Raw genomic sequence first — 8,105 nt, forward strand, 5'->3', positions numbered from 1 at the left:
CCACATAAAAAAAAGATAAAGTAAAACTGTTAATCCCAGGAGAGTAAAATATATGATTGGTAATTATGATGGTCCAAGGGTTGCCTGGCAAGTAAATTCGTTTGGACATTCTCGGGAACAAGCATCGCTATTTTCGCAAATGGGTTTTGATGGAATGTTTATTAGTCGAGTTGATTATCAATTTAAAAAGGCATGTCTCGACAATAAAACTGCCGAGTTTATGTGGAAAACAAGTAACAGTTTAGGTAGGAAATTTTATTATTTTTATTAAATTGTGCTTCGATAACTTTTGGTGGTCATTCGTTTAGGCAAGTCCAACAATTTATTCCCGTCAATAATATACAACCGCTTTACACCACCACCTGGATTTTGCTTTGTTATTCGTTGTGACGGAAGAGTACCAATTATAGATGATCCTAAAAATTTGAATTATAACGTGGATGAGAGGGTAAACATCAGATATATAGGTTTTTAAACATTTTTTTTAAATTGTTTCATTGTATACTTTAAATTTTTATGATGGGTAAAGGTAGAGCAACTATTAACTTATGTCAAAAAACAAGCTTTATCGTATGGAACAGATAATATTAAATTTACAATGGGAGATAAATTACAGTACACAGAAGCTGAGCTGTGGTACAGTAATATGGATAAACTAATCAGGTGTATCTTTAATTAATACTATAACGTGGTACTAAAGCGTAACACTAATACATCGTTTGGTTTGTTAGATATATCAATGAGAAAAAAAACGACCAGTTTAATATTTTTCATTCCACGCCTTCGTGTTACTTAAAATCTTTGAATGACTTGAACATTTCATGGCCTGTCAAAACTGACGATTTTTTTGCCGTACTCCTGGAATCGCCATACTTTTTGGTCTGGTTTCTTCACTTCTCGGCCTGGATTGAAATTTTTCGAGAGACTGGAAAATAATTTTTTACAGGTCAAAAGTCATGACATGTATTATACTCTCCATGTTACCTTCAATTAATAAAAGAATAAAAAAATGAAAAAATAGGTGGTCAAACAACTTTCGGTCCTCACACATTCATCTGACTCTGAAGAATATCAAACGTACAAAGAAGCAATGGGACTGATGCAAAATCACAACACCATTACCGGTACTGCATTTAGTGGCTCATTCTCACGCTGAAGTGGGCTGGTTGTACTTAACCTACGATGTAATATACAACAAATGTAAGATATAAATAAAAGTTGCGCATACTTTGTAAATAATATTGATTATTCATCTATACAGGAAGGAAAATTAAATGGAATATCACAAGTGGCATATTTTATGAAAAACATGTCTTTACCTTACATTAAGCGTGAAGTACTCCTCCCTTTTGCTAGCGAGTAAGAAAAAAATATTTTAATTTCAGGGGTGCAATACGTGATCGACAATGTCATTGAATCGCTCCTAAAAAATCCAGGAAGAAGGTATTTTCAAATCAATATTTTGACAACTAATATGTATACCATTACACCATACTGACGATCTCAGCGAAAAATAACAACCGATAATGAGAATTGTAAAGTCCGTATTTGAGACAAGTAATAAAATGTCATAAGTTATACATAATTTTTGATTATCAGTTGTTATTATTACATATATATTTTTCAACGCCAATGTTATTGTAGAAACAGAAAATAATAGTAAATTGAAAAAACTTTTATTGTTAATTATCGCTGGGGGATGATGACAAACCGATTTGTAATTAGATTTGCGTTTGCCGAAATGGCAATGCTATGGAAGTGGTGGAAAAATCGAAACGACACTATGAGAGAAAAGTTAAAAATGTTGGTCAACGAAGGACGATTTGAAATAGTTGGTGGTGGTTGGAGTATGAACGACGAGGCTACCACAAATTACCAATCACTGATTGATCAATACACTTGGGGCTTCAGGTATGCTTACAATTGGATTGAATGATTTATTGTTGCGATTAATATAAACTTATTTACCTTTAAAGGCGAATAAATGACTCCTTTGGTTCTTGTGGGCGACTTCGAGTCGGATGGCAAGTTGACCCTTTCGGACATTCTCGCGAACAAGCTTCCATTTTCGCTCGAATGGGTTTTGATGGAATGTTCGTTGGTCGAATCGATTACGTGTACAACTGGGCCCGCTTGTGGAATAAAACTGCCGAATTCATCTGGAAAGGCAGTGATAGTCTAGGTATGTGGTTTACTTTCATTCCCAGAGGGGAAGTACAATTTTCACTTCCGGCTACTTGCACCGGAAAAGTGAAGTCGTACTTTTTTCTTGTACGGCTGTTTGCAATGTTTAGCATACCTCCATCGAAAACTCATTTTCTTTCTAATTTTAGAATTGAAAGGATGACGTAATTTTCTATACATAAAAGTCCTATGTCTTTAAAAGATTATAAGACTGTATTTTTTTTCCACGTAGAGTGCAACATAAATACTTTTAAAAAGTAAGATTTTTTTTATACGGGTTTTCATGTATATATCAAAAAATTTTCATTTCAATGAAAAACCAGGATTGATGAAAATAAAAATGAATTTCAGGTAAATCTGCCAATCTATTTACGATGATTTTGTACTACCGTTTTTTCACCCCACCTGGTTTTTGTTTTGATACTTTCTGCGGCAATCGCGTGCCCATCATCGATGACCCAAACAACGTAAATTACAACGTACATGACAGAGTAAGCGAAAATTTTTCATGCCATCACTTTGGAACAATATATTATTGTACAAGATATTTATTTGACTAAAGGCAGAGAAACTACTACATTTTGCTTCGAAACAAGCTACGATGTACCAGACCAATAATATAATCATTACAATGGGACGGACACATCATTACTTAAACGCTGAGCTGTGGTTCGCCAACATAGACAAACTCATCAAGTTGGTTTCAAATTTTTTTTCTAAAACAACATGCCGAAGTATACGGTTGAAACAAATTTGCGTGATTACTCAGGTACATAAACAGTAAGGAAGGAGACAACTATGAGGTGTTTCACTCAACTCCGTCGTGCTACTTGCGGGCACTGCACAAGCACGATTTGAGATGGCCTGTTGAAATCGGCGATATGTTCCCCTACTCTTTCGACCAACATTCATTTTGGACCGGTTTTTATACGTCCAGACCGGCACTGAAGTACTTCGAAAGACTCGGCAATAACTTTTTGCAAGTCGGGGCTTTAATGAATTTCCCATTTCAACTTGCAAAAAAAAATTGGATTATCTTTTTTTTTGTCATTCCAGGTGGCGAAGCAATTATCTGTCTTGGCGAATCTGCCCGATACCGAAGAGCTGCAACGTTTCCGAGAGGCAATGGGGGTGTTAAAGCATCATGACGCCATTACGGGCACTGCAATGCAAAATGTTGCGTTTGACTATGCCAAACTGTTACATCGCAGTATTTCCAAAGAAGAGCACGTTGCCTCTGAAGCTCTAAAATAATAATAATCATGCACTTTGAAAATATCAGCTGTTTGAAAAATATACATGTCTTTTGTTCTCAGCAATTGGGCATTGAAAAAAAAAATTTCAAATGCGCCGGAATTCCACTCGTGTCTGCTTCTCAACATTAGCGCCTGTGATTATTCCTCCAATCACCGAAAATTCGTTGTCACTGTGTACAATCCGACCAGTCAAATGGTCCAGCAGTTCATCAGAGTGCCGGTTCAGAATTTGGTGTACGGGGTCAAAGACTTTACTGGTGCGTCAATAATAAAGGTGGCTTGAACGTTTGGTGCCGTACCCAGTGAGGGGCCCTTTGAGGTTTTATTGATTACGAAAAATGTTCTTTGTCCATTGTCATGATTATTGAATGTATGAATCACGCGTTCAATTTCAAGAGTTTTAATGGCCTAAAAAGTTATAAAATATCAATAAAATAAATAGTAAAAACTCACCACTTTAATCATCGCATGCGCAGAAGACGATAAATCACTTTTCTCTAAATTTTCTTAAAATCTAAGTGGTTTACGTATAATTTTCACAGTTCTAAGAGATCACTAATAAAAAAAAAGGTACAAATACAGTTTTTATTTACAGAGGTTTGTCATTTACTTTTGGAGTTAGCGTCATTTTAGTAACAAATTCTGTAAGACTGTCTGTTAAATTGGTGAGTTTTCAATAGTGATTTTCTTAAAAGTAAAGTGGTTAACCCCAGTGTTTTTTATCGTAAATGAATGAGGCATACCTCATTTACATAGTTAGAAAATTTCAGCTATTTTGATTAATCCAGTGGAAATAGTCCAAGTCACCTTTGAAATACATAAATGTACCCAATTATTAATCGATTGATGGGATTTTTTTTTTTTAATTGTAGGGAACGATATGGTTACTCAAATGGTGCCAATTCCAGACAAAGTGCAAGCGATCCCCGGTCGAGTCAGCAGTGCAACAATGGAGTTGGTTTTCCTAGCTGAAAATGTTTTCTCGCTTGGTTTCCAATCGTTTTACGTTTACCAAAAAAAGTCCGATCCCAATTTCGTGCCAAACGACCCAAAACCGGCTAATGGCTCCCAATTTATAGGCTCCGAGGTAAAAAGTTGACCATTACTTTTTCCAATATCATTTTGCAATGCCATAAACAATAAACGTTGTATTTAAGTTATTTAACATAAGTGCCAACGCGAAAGGTAGAATCTTGATAAATATGACTCACGGGACAAGGGGCCTGAAAATCAGACAATCGTTTCATTATTACGATGCTGCGGAGGGCAACAACGCATTGGTCGCCAACAGATCGTCGGGGCTGTATGTTTTAAGACCAAAGAGCAGCATCACCCATATTTTAAATGTTACCAACTCCACGCAGATCTTCAAAGGTATGTCATATGGGACACTGCTAATATGCCATTAAGTCTCGATTGTACCATTTTCAAAAATTAAATGCCGGCAGGACCTTTGGTCGAGGAAATTCATCAAGTAGTCAATGAATGGGTGAGCCAAGTAGTTAGAATTTACAAGGGAAAAAGTCAAGTGGAATTTCATTGGCTGATCGGACCTGTGCCCATCGAGTAATTTCATACATTAATGGTTACTTGTAAAAAAAAAAAAAAACAGTTCATCCTCTATACGTATTATAAAATTATTTTGTACAGCTTGTCGAAGATGATAGGCGGCAAGAAAGTGGTCAGCAATTACTTTACGAACTTGGTGAACAGAAGGACATTTTACACGGACAGCAATGGTAGGGAGATGATTCAGCGTAAGCTCAACAAGCGCCCTCACATAAACGTTTGGCTGGAGGAACGAGTTTCTGGTAACTATTACCCGATCCCAACGAAAATCGCCATCGAGGACAAGAGGAAGTTGTTACGTGTGAGTGTGTTGACCGACAGGCCACAGGGTGGCTCGAGCTTGTTTCGAGGACAAATTTAGTTGATGGTAACGAAAAAGTCACCCCAAATGGTAAAACTGACGCGTTGAATTTCGCCAAAATGTGTTTCAGCTTCACAGAAGGTTAACCAATCACGACAAGATGAACCGCCTCAATCAAATATTGAACGAAATGGCGTACGGAACGGGCCTTGTGGTCAGAGGTAAACATTACTTGCTGACCGGCAGTTTGATGGACAAGGACGAGCTCATTTTGCAAGAAAAAGAGAAAGCGATTGAACTGTCCCTTGGATCTTGGCTCTTTTTCACCCCCACGACAAGTTCTTTTCAAGACTGGAATCAACTTTACAAAATGAAGGTTGTACATTTTGTCACTCCCTGCTGTACTTCGGCATGTATTTTTGAAGAATTTAAATTTGAAAATAATAACTCGGGTGGTAGTGCTATCAAGTATATATTAATACAAATAACTTTCGACGTTCGTCACAATGTATTCGCTACCTTACCATCTTGCGTACTACACTTAGTCACTAGTGTGACGATTAAGTTTTTTACCTGATGAGGGCCTCGTTATCTATATATAAGTGTATGGGTCGTAACGTCGAAAGTTATTTGTATTTAATAAATACTTGATAGCATTGCCATTCGAATTACCATTTTCAAATTTATCGTATCAGGTATCACTCGAGTTTTAAAATAACTAAATAAATTCAAAATTTTCCTCGATCCGTCAGGGCGACGGTTTAACGATTTTGCTGCCTAAAAACATTCGTATTCTGACTCTCGAGCCTTGGAAGGATGGGGAAGTTCTACTGCGACTTGAGCACATATTTGAGAATGGCAAAACTTCCTTGTACTCGACAGTTGCCCAAGTCGATTTGAAAGTAATACCTATTATGTTTCTTATTGATCACAATTGGTTCCATTGATACATTCTTGAGTTGTGGATTGTTTTTGCCGATAGGAGCTGTTCGCCAGTTTTTCCGTGGATTGGGTGCGAGAAACGACTCTTGGTGCGAATCAGTTTTTGAAAGACGAGCAGCGATTGAAGTGGACGTCGGGGACGGACGATAACGTTGAAACTGGAAATTTGGACTCGGACAAAGTGCAGGCCTCCAGTAATTCTATCGTGGTACTACTGAAACCAATGGAAATTCGGACTTTTGTCGTCAAACTTAAACACGGGTCTTAATGAGATCGTGGAGTATTAAACTTTGTGCGATAACACATTTATAAAGACCAATAGTAATATATTAATGAAGAAAATGTTTGAAGTAAATTTTTTTGTCACGAATGTATATTATTGTATGTGCTCAATAAATGTAGTCCTCATAAATTATAAAAGTATTCTATTTTATTTCAAATCATTCTAAGAAAAAAAATAAACCTTGTTTTTAGTTGCGTGTAACTTTTTTTACTTGTTATACCACAGAGTACAATAGATAATAATCGCTTTAATGTTAATATATAGGCAGTATTTTCTACATCTCTTGCGTCACAGATTGAGCGTAAAGGCCATTGGTTTACTTTGAAATTAAAATAAACATAGTTAAATATAATTGCTTACTTATTTTACGTTTCTAATACTTCATAAATATGTTTATTAGATTGAACATTGATTATTTAAATGATGAGGTTTTTTTATGTAAGTATACGAATGTATTTGTGAAAAATCCTACGACTTTTACGAAGGCTAAGGGGTAAAAAATGTTGGAAAAATATTTTGTTATTTGTGTAGGCATGTCTTTAAAAAGTCCCCTTTGGCACACATTTCGTTACACATTTTATTTGTTGTTTAACAATTTAATACATATGATATGCTACTACTCATAAAACACTTGCCAAAAAATGTTAGAATTCTCGCACTTGAATCATAGTTCTATTAAATGTATGTCTAACGTATTTTTATAAAATGTAAATATTTAGGAACTATTTTACGATTTTTCCATAATATCAGTTAAAATAACGTTTCTCCGCTCTAATCACTGGATCAAAGATAATAATCAAATCAAATGGTGTATAGTCTGTCGTTTCACTACTATTCTTTTGCCAACAGAAAATACAGATCAATAGAAATGCTTTCATTAGAGGTGGCTCAAAATAATTATTGTAGATCACTTTATTACTAGCTATGTCATGATCTAAAAATTAATTGATATCCATTTTAAAAAATTTCGTTTAAATTTGATCGATGATGTGTATGATTTTACAGTACCAAATGAATATACAAGAATTTTAACGTTATTTTCTCCCCTCAAAATCGAATCTTCCCAGTTATTTTATTAGTATTCTGTAAGTCTAACGCTCAATGTCGAAATAAGCGACGCTGTTCTTACAATTGTAAGTGATACTTTGTTCGGCTTCTTTAGAAAGTAATTGCAGAAAACCAATTTGATTGCTGTCCGCATTGTAATTTATCTGTATGAAAAAAAATTTGAAAAAAAAAAATTCGAAGTACAAACCGTCAATGGTGATCGGTAAAATTTTCGATTTATACCTTTGACGCGCTGTCGATTTCATTGAGCCAAATTTCGGATTCACTGCCCTCGTGACTGATTTCCACTGTTCGCGAGGGACTAGCCAAAATACATGACGAGCGCGTTTCGGCGTCACAACGTACTAGTATCGCATCTCGAGGATCACCGTCGTTCGGATCAATCCAATACTCTCCTGTATGGGTATTTGTATTTTGATGATTATAGCATTTTTTCAAAGTAGATTTTCGTGAATTAGAAATTTCTCTAACCCGTAGGTTTTTCGGGGGAAAGCGGCAAAGA

At 35.8% G+C, this 8,105-nt stretch overlaps 1 pseudogene; it reads left to right on the top strand.

Moving 5' to 3' along the window:
- Nucleotides 1-1,090: 1,090 nt before the first annotated feature.
- LOC149373080 (lysosomal alpha-mannosidase-like) lies at nt 1,091-6,520 on the top strand (annotated as a pseudogene).
- Nucleotides 6,521-8,105: the final 1,585 nt, after the last annotated feature.

The sequence above is a fragment of the Copidosoma floridanum genome, unplaced genomic scaffold (genome assembly GCF_036245765.1).
Source record: "Copidosoma floridanum isolate Cflo_tuat_1 unplaced genomic scaffold, Cflo_Japanese_pri ptg000043l, whole genome shotgun sequence".
NCBI lineage: Eukaryota > Metazoa > Arthropoda > Insecta > Hymenoptera > Encyrtidae > Copidosoma > Copidosoma floridanum.